This window comes from Curcuma longa, chromosome 3 (genome assembly GCF_044706935.1).
Source record: "Curcuma longa cultivar G26 ecotype Majalengka, Jawa Barat chromosome 3, ITB_CL_G26_1.1, whole genome shotgun sequence".
In the NCBI taxonomy this organism is placed as follows: Eukaryota; Viridiplantae; Streptophyta; class Magnoliopsida; order Zingiberales; family Zingiberaceae; genus Curcuma; species Curcuma longa.
Window position 1 is genome coordinate 21,172,809 of NC_133863.1, and position 13,558 is coordinate 21,186,366.

A 13,558-nucleotide genomic window follows, 5' to 3' on the forward strand; every position below is an offset into this window, starting at 1 on the left:
TCAGTGGGTATAAGAAGAAGTGCATGAAAAAGTATCAACAGGAATGACTAAGTGGCAGACCAAATAAATATGTATAGAAGAAGTAAACACTAGACAACAAGTAATAAGTGTCAACAGATAGCGAAAGTCATGGTAATCGAACATGGCATATCAACTGATGAATAAATGAGAGGAATATAGTGCACAGGTATAGGTATCAGGTACATATGATCATGTATGTAATGTCATCCAAATGCAACAATCATAGCAAATATGTGCAACACACGTAAACATATGAGTAAATTAAACTATATAATAATCCTACCAACGAATGCATGTAAAAACACGCGGCAACCATCGCAAACAAATGCAAGTCTCTGTCCGCACTCTGCTTTCCCCAGTCACTCTCCCAGAGCTCAGTGAACTGAGGGGCCAGACAAGACATACTGCACAAACTCCAACAACTGAACCACCACTAATCTAGTGGGGAGCGGCAGTGTAACAGGAGGGCTATATAGCCAGTTCTGGTGGCACCCACCAATAGTGTACATATGCTCTCGCCATTGAATCTCACCACAACATAGTGACGGCCAAGAGCCAACAAGAACAGCGAACAATGCTTTCCACAACAACTATTACTAAGTATGGATGTATGATGATTATCCCAACATGTAATAACTACGATGAATCAGTATGTTCAACAGGAGTTAAGAGGAGTCAACATGGTCAATAGTATAACAGTTAAGATTTCCCTACAGTAGATAGGTCAATTGAAGGTCATACTACAGGTATCAAGCACCGAATACTACGAGTATCAGCATAATGAGTTTTACAGATAACTAGAGTATCAACATAGCAAAGGTAGATTCTCATAAGGTCAAACAGCAAGTTCAACCATGGATATCAACGGTATCATTTAAATAACTACGTCAAATACAGGAAGGGCAATAGAGTAGATAAAACTGAAATAAGACATGCACTGAAAATGGACATGTATTGACCAGATACAGGGTACCCACCTGAATCGATGAACGTCGATAAAGAACCTTCAAATACGAAACTCCGTATAAGCAAGAACAAGTCAACGTCCTACAATTTACAACTTAACACACTAAATACATTATTGTATTATAATAAAGTACATTCTAACTTAATATTTAGGTTGATCCACCCCTCCCCTTAACTATCACCTATTAATTAGTTAATCCAACTAACTAATAATTAAATCTGTAGTAAACTAATTGCTTAATTACATTTTAAATCATCCAGTTCAAATTCTAAAACAACTCCAACTAACTTCCTATTAACTCCCGTTAATACAACTCGGTTATTTTAATGTAAGCTAACCCCATGGCTATCTTGTGAGGAAGATAATCGAAAATTTACAATTTACAACTACTAGGGGAGCTATTAATTACTAACTCAATTAATACATAATTGATATGTTCTAATCAATTATTAATCTAATTAATACTTCAATTAACCCTCCCAAATTAAACTTAAATAATTATCGAATAAGCAGATTAACCCTAAATATTAATTTGATTAAACTTAATCAATTAACTACTCATTACTTATCTAACTTAATGAGGTGGTTACCAAACTAATTAATCAATGAACTAATTAAAGGAATTAATTACTAACTATCAACTAATTAACAACCATTAAACTGATTACTAATCCAATTAAACTAGATTAATTATCTTAATTAATCACATATCATTTGTTTAAGCCCTAATTAATCAACTAATCGTAATCAAATAAATCACTCAATAAACCTTTACTAATTTACCTCGGCCGGCAATAGGGTTGAGGAGGGGATCGACGGCGCGGGAGGCATGGTGCTAGTCAGCGGGGACAACGGCGGCTCTGGCAGAGCTCCGCGTTCTTCTTCACGCGGTGGCAGCAAGTGATTTAGCGGTCAAGTGGCTCTGTGACATATAAAGGGTGGCGGGCGGTCCGTGTGGCGTCAGGCAGGAGAGATCAAATCAAGAGAAGAGGAGGAGTGAACGGCTAGGGCTTCGCCTCTTGCTTCTCCGGCGGATGGCGAAGGGCGCGATGGCGGTCGGGCAGCGGCTGGCTTGATTGTTTCCACGCGATGACAACAAAACCGGCGGTGGACGCGGTCAACAGGCACGCGATCGTGGTTCACGCGGGAGGAAAAAGACGCAGTTATAACGAGGAGTGCATAGTAGTTTTAAATTGGGGTTAAGATTTGGGTTAAACCGGATTAAGTTTATTAAACTAAACCCGATTAAATTTTTGATTCGCTTGGTTCACTAGCCAAACGATCTTTGATTTGACCTAAACTAATTTTGTTGAGTTCGTCTTCGCAAGACGAATCTTTTCATCCATTTTATTTTACCAAAACCTCTTCCAGCACGAATCAAATCAAATTGGTTCATTTGATTCCAACTGATCCACTAAAATAAAACGAAATAAAAGTAAGAATAAAATAAAATAAAATCAAAATTCTTGGTATCTTACAGTCTAGTACTCTGGTATATAACTCTAGTATAAAATTAGGTTCATAGTTAACACCTTTTAATTTTTATCCTTTTTCTTTTGATCTCTATCATCTCACATTTTATCTTTTTCATCAATTATCATAACTGTTACATTCTTTGTATGTATTTTCTCGATTGGTCTAAACGACCGACTCAAGTCAAATTAAAGTTTATCCATTTATTCAGGTATTATCGTAAGGTTGACATGTAAAGGATAAGTATCAACAGGTAAAGGTTAAGTATCAAGAGGATGAAATATTAACAGTGAGGAATATAACAAATCAAGCAATGTAAAGACATGTATCAACGATAGAGTAAGCCAGAATATCCATTTAAATTTTGAAAACACCCTTTCCCATTTTAATTCTCTAGACGAACCCATGCGTGAATAGGAAAATTAAATCAATTGATTACCCTTTAATGATTTAATTATTTTAACCCTTCTCAGTATTTTAAAGATCATTTTAATTTTCCTTTAAACCATTATAACATATATCATATATATAGATTTAATTTTTATTTATTCATGCATAGGAAAAATTATACGAGTCCAAGGATAGGATGTACCCCGCCTAACAATGGAAAAATGTGGGCCACCTGTTGACCAAACCGTCGCACTACGAATCTTTCCGTACCAATCAAGGTCCTGAAATTTACAAATACAACACTACTAAATATTATATTAATTTCCATCAAGGAAAATCCTAATTGATTCTAAGGTTAATCTAACTCAATTAAACTCTCGTTAACTCAAGTTAACCATATTCCAAATCAACTCATCATTTATTAATCCATTGACTAATCAAATTAACCTATATAATTAATCCCTCTTTAATTACATCTTAATCACTTATTTAATTAGTTTTTAATCAATTAAACTAATAATTAAATTTGTAATAAACTAATTACTTAATTACATTAATTAAATTGATTAATAAACTAAATTACATAATTAAAGTAATTAATTACTAATTATTAACTAATTAACTTATTATTAAACTGATTAATATGTAATTAAACCGATTAATAATCTAATTAAACTAGATTAATTATCTTAATTAATCAAATATCATTGTTTAATCAAACAATCCTTAATTAATTAACTAACCTTAATTACTTCCATCAAATTTCCATGCCAACGAAAGGAAATGGAGGAGAGGGAAAGAACGAAGGTGAAATCCTAGCCAAAGAAATTGACTTACCTTGTTTGCCTTCGGGGCTGATTCGAACGATCTCGACTATCGTAGGCACAGTGGTTTGGCCGACAGCAACGTCAGTGGGGACGCTCCTTCTTCATACGAACAGTAGGCGACGTCGGATCGTGGCAAGAGACGATCGAGTGTCAGCTGGATGGGGAAAGCAGCGTCAGACAGCGGGTGGTTGCAGGCGAGGCACGGCGGCGGCGGAGAGGCGTCTCGACGATAACGCAGACGGCGTCGGGCGGTGCAGAGGCCGATCGCGAGAGGTTTATTGGGAGAGAAGCTTGGTTGCTAGGTTTTGGTCTCACCCTCCTCTTATATCTCTCGTCAGCGCGAGAAAATCGACTACGAATTCGGTCATCGGGCGTGCGAGGGTCACGGGTCGCGTGCGGAAGGAGCAGATATGGCCGTCACGAGTCACGCAGAAGAGAAGGAGGCAGCGGCCAGTTATAACGAGGAGTGCACAGTACTTTTAAATCGGGGTTAAGATTTGGCTAAACTGGATTAAGTTTATTGTAATCATTAAACTTAATCCGATTAAATTTTGGTTCGCTTGGTTCATTAACCAAACAATCTCCGATTTGACTCAAACCAGTTTTGTTTGATTTGTCTTCCTAAGACAAAACTTTTCATCTATTCCTTTTTGCCAAAACTTTCTTCCATCATGAATCAAACCAAATTGGTTCAATTTGGTTCAAAACTGATTCACTAATAAAATAATAATAATAATAAATAAATAATAATAATAATAAACACTACAACAAAAATGACTTTCCGCAGCGCGCAAATATGCTATCCGCAGCGCACATCGCACGCTGCACAGTTGCAAGCTGTTAAAAGTCATTAGGCATCCGCAGCGCACAATGCACGCCGCGGATGATCACATCTGCAGCGCACAATGCGCGCTGCGGATGTGAGCTTCCGCAGCGCGCAATGCGCGCCGTGATCATCCGCGGCGTGCATTTCGCGCTACGGATGCGAGCTTCCACAACGCGCAATGTACGCTGCGGATGTGATCAATCGCAGTGCGCAATATGCGCTGTGAATAAAATAAAATAATTAAACCATTTAAATCACAATTATAAATTCAAAGCTCAAATAATTAATAACATAAATACCACACACAAATACCATATAAAATTACACATTTATAATCCAACAATTATATATAACATTCACATCTGTTTTGATAAGCTTACAAGACTTTGTTATCTTGAACATAAAGAAAAACAGAAAATACATGAGGTTATGTGTATATATATGTGCTGATACTTAGCACATATATACTTGTTGACTGGAAGAGCTTTCTTGCTGATGAATCTATCCTTGTTGATGAATCTCTACGAAAATACAGAGTCTCTGCGAAGGAACATCTTGCTGATGAATCTATCCTTGTTGACTGGAAGAGCTTTCTTCTTCCCCTTGCTCGTCTTGGGTATCTGTGATCAGGGTAAAGTTGTAATACGTCGGTCCACATCTCCCTAACATTTTCGAGGACCATGTTGCAGTGGCGATCAAATGCTCTAACTTGACCAAGTAGTTTCTTGTTGTTCCTGCAATTAACTTGAAGACCTCATCAGCAAACATTTCGTAATTTAGATGTAGTGGATGCAAGCAAGCATGTGAGACTAAACAAATGCATGTAGTATCCTATAGAATTTTATGGCTCATATTGTTGCCGAAGCATCTTCTGAATGCCTACACTAGCAACTTTTTGTCATCAATCAATGGTACATTCAGAATATTTGAATGAGTTTACTGGACAGAACTATTTAAATCACAGATGCAGCTTGTGACATATCTCCCATTACACAAGTATGAGAATATTCATTTTTTGATCCACTTGGTCCTCAAAGTAAATATTTATTTAACCTGTTCCAGCAAACTAAAAAAAGGCACTTTTTGTGGGTATAATGCAAGTATTCAGAAGGAAAACAAACAAATATACAATTATGGTCACATCAATAATGAACCTTAAAGATTTAAATTTATGAAGAATAAAACACAAGATAAGATGCACATTAATTTTTTACTTGGTTTATAACATTTTAGGATTGCTACGTCTAAGACATGGAATGCCGTTATTAATTTCTTTCTCTTTTTGGAAAATCTTTCGACAGTGAAAAAATCTCTTACAAACTTAGATAAAAAACAAGTACAAAAATAATTAAAATTACAATATAATAAAGAATACAAACAAATTGACGATCCAATCTGGGAGTCTTGAATGCGCTCCTAGCACTTCCCGGATTGTATAAGCAAAGTTTGAGAACTAAGAGCAAACAAGGAACGATGGCTTTGATTGTGAGTCAGTGAATAATCTTTGAGCCTTCATCTTCCTTTTGTAGAGCATGATTGTCACTTTTCCGGTTAATTGGAAGCCTTTTCGATTAACCAAAATTTAATCATACTTCATTTGAAGATCGAATTATGCAAACTCAACCTTATCAAGGGGTTTCAATTGATTTGACCAACTTGGGTCTGATCGGTCGGACTTGACCTTGTTGCCTCGACCAATTCGAGTAGATCGGACTTGGTTCGGTCTCTGGACATGTTTCAGTCTTTTAAGTGTTCGTTTAGCTCCCACTTCCTACAAAACAAACATGCAAATAATATACAAAATATACAAACATGCAACTTGCTTGGAGTTTACTTCTCTAAGTTTTTCCTTTTCCTAGGTCAATGTAGACTTGTTAGGGCTTCTCACTTGCCTAGGTCAACCTTGACCTATCAAGACTTCTCACTAAACTGTTAAATATTTGATCACCCTTGATCTAAGCTTCTCACTAACTTGGTTAACTTTGACCAAATTTCATTAAACATATTGCTCAAATAAACATCAAAATTCTAGAGGTCGATTGCACCAGCAAAAACCTCAACGTTCCTTTTGCTCTTACGATTTCAATTAAAAATATTGGATTTCATTGAAAAGGTTTCATTCTTGATTGCGAGGAATGATTCACCAACGTGGGGTGTAACCAATATGATTTCAAGAGGTGCGACTAACAGGGATTCCAACCAAGCGAGGAAGAAACACAACAAGGCAGAGTGCATGGAGGTCGAAGAAGCATGCCATTACCCAAGGCCAGTCCTAGGGGTTGGGCCTCAAGATCTAGAGGAGTTGACCTTGCCCCACAACGATGCTCTGGTGATTCAAACCAGAATGGCCAATTTTGAGATAGCTTGGGTTTTCATAGACGCCAGGAGTTCTATCAATATCCTTTTTCTAATGATTCTGGAGAAGATGAGGATGCAAGTAGTGTTGGGTTGCAAGGGTGAAAACATAGTCCCACATCTAAAGCACATGGAAAAGATCATGTGTTTAAAAGGATGAAAGATATCTCCATTGATATGAGGCCTTTTGGGGAGAGCCCAAGAACAAAGTCATGAGGGCTTAGACCCAAAGTAGACAATATCATGCCATTGTGGAGATACGAACATCCTTTTGGACCCAACAAGTGGTATCAGAGCGAGACCGCTCTTCACCGGACTAACCGCCGGATGAGCCATGATCTAGATCTAACCATGTGGTTTGAACCTTCAACAAAAAGAAGTGGGTGCTCCCGTGTCTGAATCAAGAGGACCAGACACCAGGTGAGAAGTCCTAGTAGGTCGGGTGGACCGAGGGGCAAAAAGTCCTAGTTGCGGCTAGGTGGAAGTCCTAGTAGGTCAGGTGGACCGAGGGGCAAAAAGTCCTAGTGGGTCAAAAATTTAGACCAGAGGGCCTGTGGTCCTTTGTTTGAGGGGGGGATTGTTGGGTTGCAAGGGTGCAAACATAGTCCCACATCTAAAGCACATGGAAAAGATCATAGGTTTAAAAGGATGAAAGATATCTCCATTGATATGAGGCCTTTTGGGGAGAGCCCAAGAACAAAGTCATGAGGGCTTAGGCCCAAAGTGGACAATATCATGTCATTGTGGAGATATAAACATCCTTTTGAACCCAACAAGTAGGAGACTTGCAGGTGGTGAAAACTCAACTTTATGATTTTTCAAGACACTCTATTCAGCCGCTCGGGCAAATCAAACTGCTAATCTCTCTCAGGGAGGAGCCCAAACGGTAAATTATCATGGCTACTTTCACTGTAGTGGACACCCCTTGTGCATACAATATCATCCTCGGTCGACCAGCCCTTAGCACTTTTGAAGTAGTGACATCTCCCTACCATCAAAAAATATAGTTCTCCATAGGAACTGAGGTGGGTGAAGTTTGTGGGGGCCAACAAGCTTTAAGGAAGTATTATGTGGAGAGCATACGTGTTGACCAGACGAGAACCTGCACGGGAAGCTCAAGAGATGGGTCTATGTCAACAGTAGAAGAAGTTTGTATGGTTTATAAAGGTGTCCCAAGTTCTATTCAGTTAAAAAAGACAGAGATGCTAATAGTTGTACCTAACCAGCCAGAGAGGGGTACCCATGTATCCAAGGAGTTGGAGCCCAAGCTGAGGAAGATGCTAATTGTTTGTCTAATTAGGAATTAGGATATCTTTGTGTGGTCTCCTAGTGATTTGATGGGAATCCCATCAAGTGTAATGGAACATCAACTACACCTTCTCCCTACTGCTCGTCTCGTAAAGCAGAAAAGAAGAAATTTTGGCCTTGAGAAAGATAGAATCGTTAGTGAAGAGATTCAAATATTGTTGCAGGTCGGTCATATTCGAGAGGTGCTTTTTTCCTTGTTGACTTATTAATGTAGTCCTAGTGCCTAAGTCATCTAGGAAGTGGTGAGTATGTATTGACCTTTGTTACTTGAACATAGTGTTGGTGCAAGGAGCACTAGTTTGTCCCTAAAATTTTGATGTTTGACAATATACCTAGGTCTCGTTGACTAAGGATTGATCTAAACATGATCTAATATTTAGATGTGAATAAAGTCTAGTTAGGTCAGTTTGACCAGAAGACTTGACCAGAAGACTAGCGAGACATCCTAGTTGGTTAGACTGGACAAGAAAGTCTTAGTCTGTTGAACCAGACAAAGTGGTCCTAGTTGGAGGATAGGCAGGAGAAGTTTTAGTTGGAAGCTAAGCGGGGAAAGTACTAGCTGGAGGCTAGGCAGGAGAAGTCCTAGTTGTAAGTTAGGAAGGAGAAGTCCTGGTGAGAGAAGCTAGGCAGACAGTCCTAATTGGAGGTTAGGTAAGAAAAAGTCCAAGCAGGTCAAGGGTGATCGGATATTTGACAAGTGAAAAGTCTACCTATGGAAGTGACTAGTTCTAATTGGAGGTTAGGTAAGGGAAAGTTTAAACAGATCAAGGGTGACCGGATATTTGGTAGGTGGGAAGTCTACTTATGGAAGTGACTAGTCCTAATTGAAAATTAAGCACAGGTAAATCTAGTAGGTTAGACCTATAGGATAAAGTTTAGGTAAGCCTAGTAGGCCAGACGGACTACAGGAAGACTTAGATTGCTTGTTTGTTTGTATGTTAATTTTGTAGGAACCAAGAGCTTAAAGCAAGATTGAAGAAGCATAAGAGGAGCAAACCGAAGTAGCTAAACCAAGTCAAGGGTCAACTCTAGTCAAACTAGAGTTGAATGGATTCAGGTGCCCGGATGTTACTCCAGGCGCTCGGACGATCTAGGCGCCCGGATTAGGAAAAATCAACCCCGATAGACTGACGAAACTGGATCATGATAGGATCGATCCGGACGCTCGGATAAGAATCTAGGTGTCCGAAAGTGTCTATATAAGGAGCCTCAATGTGTAGTAGCAGAACAACTCTTCTTTTGCCAATCTTTTATCCTGCAGTGTTGCTGAACGCGAACGGAGCCAAACTCGTGTGATCGGGGAAGCTTCAGGGAGGGTACGTTACGCTCAGGATTTTCGAATTGGCCTCTTTAAGTCTTACTTTTATACTTGTAATTTATTATTATTTTGGACTAAAAGATAGGTTTCTTCACCTTTAGAATAGTTTCGAAAAGGACATCACTAGTAGACAGGCATCTCCCGTGCATAGGCCTTGGATGTACTAAACATGGGACGTTTGGAACCAAGAAAATCTGCGTGTCTTGTCTCTTTATCTAATTCTGCTGAGTGTTTTATAGGATGAACGACGACGCGCAATTCATCCCCTCTAGCGCACACACTAGTCCTACACAAAGTATGCTCGAAGAACTATACCTCCTACCTCGTATCGACCACCCAACGGATTCAACAACTAGGCATTGGTTTATTTCTATGTTGGATGTGTATCAAGGATACCACCAGATCTCTTCAGCGAAGGCTAATCAAGACAAAGTTATCTTTATAACGACTGATAGAACTCTCTGTTATGTCATCATGCTGTTCGGGTTGAAGAATGTTGGAGCTATTTACTAGAGAAGAATGTTGAAGTCTACATCAATGATATTGGTGAAGTCTCTTATGGTTGATGGGTTAACACCTGATCTAGAAGAAACCTTTACTACCTTACAGAGCTACAACATGAAGTTGAACCTAGAAAGTGTGTTTGTGAGGCAAGCCAGCTTTTTGGGGTATATGGTGACAAAGCGGGTTATCAAGGCTAACCCTTAGAAGATAGAAGTCATTCGGTAGATGTAGCCACCTAGGAATGTCCGTGAAGTACAGTGCCCACTTGTAGAGTTATGACTCTGTTCTGGTTTATTTTCTGCTCTATGGACCATAGCTTGCCATTTGTCAAGATCTTGAGGAAGGTTTCTCGTTTTTAGTGGAGTTATGCATGTAAGAAGGCATTTGTAGAGCTAAAAGAGTACTTGGCAAAATTACCCATCCTAGCAAAACCCTGCTCGGGTGAAAAGTTGATAGTGTATTTTGTAGCTTCTAAAGTGGTTGTAAGTTTTGTAATGGTGCGCCAAGAAGGAGCTGAGCGCCTCCCTATATATTATCTTAGTTATCTAGTTAAAGGTCCTAAAGTTCGCTACACCAGTCTTGAGAAATTAACATTAGGGCTTACCTTGATACCTCGATACTTAAGACCGTATTTCTTATCTCATCATGTAGTCATTTTGACAGATACCTCGTGATACAATGAATCGTATCGTCACATTACAATATCAAATAATTCATAAATCCCTCAATTCTAATGTAGTAAAGAGGATGAGCTAGATCGTCTCACGAGGACTATAATGATACTAGTTAATCTTTAGATTAGGGTTTTTCTATTTTTTATGGGGTTTTGTGTGATCAAACGAGGCAAGGTACATAAGCTAGCTAGTATTCATCGAATATGAAATCTAGCAACCAATCTATGAATGTAATCTAACTCATGCAATTTCAAAATGAACCACCTCACCTAGCCTAACTTATTGATTGAACATCAACAACAACATTTCAACTAATCAACCACAATTCACTAATAAAAAACTAACTAAGTTCTAATCACTTGTATGCAACAGATGAACAAAATACTTCCAACAAATCAAACACACGAATGAAATCTACTCTTCACAATGAAAGAATCTATGCATCTGAATGTGCTTACAAATCAAGCAAGGGTATGCCAATTGGATATGTTGTGAAGAAACGTCACGATCTCGGTTGAGGTTGAACAGAGTTGGGACTGATGCAAAATTGGTATTCGAGCTAATCCAAATTGGAGAGGAGTTAGGTTCCGGCAAAGCTGGGAATCTCCAAAGCTGGGACGCTCCAAGATCAAGCATAGCATCCTCAAAGTTGTCTCCAATCACATATGGTATGGTAAAAACTCTGAGATCCTTGCATTTCTGGGGCATCGGATGAAATAGTGCAGACATATTTTTCCTCATGTTGATCAACTCATTACCTTTCAACTTCCTTTTGTGAACACACAAATCTTTGAAGAACTTAACATACTTGGGAATGTACTTGATTACCTTCAATAAAGGAATATTCACTTTCGCCTTGCTGAATACATCCACGGGCTCTTGGAGTTCTCTAGCCTTTTCTGCATCAATACTCTTCTTAGGCTGGACTGGCCTCTAAGGAAAGGACAATGGCACATGTGGGTTAGAACTTAGCTGTGGTTGTGCATCTGCATCAGAAAAGCTGAGATTTGAGATTAGAGCTGCAGGCATAGGATCATAAATAGATTTGCATCTCCTAAGTGTAATGACACTCACATTTTCTCTTGGATTTGGAATGATCTATGAAAGAAGTTGACTTGAGTCCTGTGATTGTAACTATCCAAGGGTCGATGCAATTTGACTCATTTGTGTATCTAAATTTTGTATAAACACATCAGTCTTTTATTGTTACTGGCTAGTGTGAGTCAATTATTGTTGAGTTTGTAGTGTAAATTGTTGCTATTGTAGTGTCATTTGTTGGATAAGTTCTTTCAGATCCTGAATTAACAACTCTGGTTGACTAGAAGTAGGAACCTGTGTGGGTTGTTGAAATTGTTGTGACTGTTGTTGTCTGTTTGGCATGAGATTATTGTAGAATCATAGCTTTCTCTGATAAGCTAGGGGAGGCTAGTAAATTTGCTATTGAGACTATTGTGCATTCTTATATCTCAACTTCGGATGATTTCTTCATCCAGAATTGTAGGTATTAGACATGAGGTCATATTTACTTTGTTGCTGATGCCACTGCTTGCTCAACAATGACTCTCGTGCAGCTGAAGAGTGGGACATGCATCTGTCGGATAAATGTGCTGGCACATATCCCACAAGCTCTCGTAGCTTTCCCTAACTACATGGTGGGTTATTGAGGTTGATTCAAAGTCATCTATCGAACTGACTACTCAATATGAAATGTTTTCTCCTTCAACTTGCTCTCCATTCGATGCTACTCTAGATAAGGTACATGAGCTTCGTGAACACCTCTTGCAATCATAGGCCTAGTCCCAAACTATTGAGAATTTGTAGCCATGATCTCTATCAGCTCTCTAGCCTAAGTAGGAGTTTTATTGACTAGGACCCTCCACTAGCTGCGCCAATCATACTTCTATCCATGGGAAGCAATCCCTCATAGAAGTATTGTATAAGTAATTGATCGCTGATCTAATGCTGAAGGCAACTAGCATAAAGTCTTTTAAAGTGCTCTGAATAGTCATGCAAAGTTTCTCCAATCAACTGCCACACACCACAAATGCTCTTCTGGATCACTACTTGTTGGTGCAAGGAGGACTAGTTTGTCTTTAGAGTTTTGATGTTTGACAATACACCTAGGCTTGGTCAGTTTGACCAAGGGTTGATCCAAACAGGAACTAATATTTGGATGTGAGTGAAGTCTAATCAGATCAGTTTGACTAGAAGACTAGTGAGAAGTCCTAGTCAGTTAGACTGGGCAAGAAGTCCTAGTCGGTTAGATTGGACAAGGAGAAGTTCTAGTTAAGGTTAGGCAGGGAAAGTTTTAGTTGTGGCTAGGCAAAGGATGTCCTAATATGGAGGATTGGACAAGGAAGACATGGTTTGGAAGACTGGGCAAGGAAGACCTGGTGAGTGAAGCTGGGCAGGAAGTCCTGGTTGGAGGTTGGGTAGGAAGTCTTGGAGAGTGAAGCTGGGCAAGGAAGTCCTAACTGGAGATTAGGCAAGGAAAGTTCAAGCAGGTCAAGGGTGACTAGATGTTTGGTAGGTGAGAAGTCTACCTATAGAAGTGACTAGTCCTAATTAAAGGTTAGGCAAAGAAAAATCCAAACAGGTCAAGGCTGATCGGATGTTTAGCAGGTGGAAAGTCTAGCTATGGAAGTGACTAGTCCTAATTGGAAATTAGGCACAGGTAAACCAGTAGGTTAGATCTGTAGGGGACTTAGGTAAGCCTACTAGGTCAGACAGACTACAGACAGACTTAGGTTGCTTATTTGTTTGTATGTTGATCTTGCAAGGACTAGGAGCTAGAAGCAAGATGTAGGAAGCATAAGAGGAGCAAACAGAAGCAGCCGAACCAAGTCTAGGATCAACTCAGGTCAAAGTTGAGTTGATTGAATCCAAGTGCCTGGA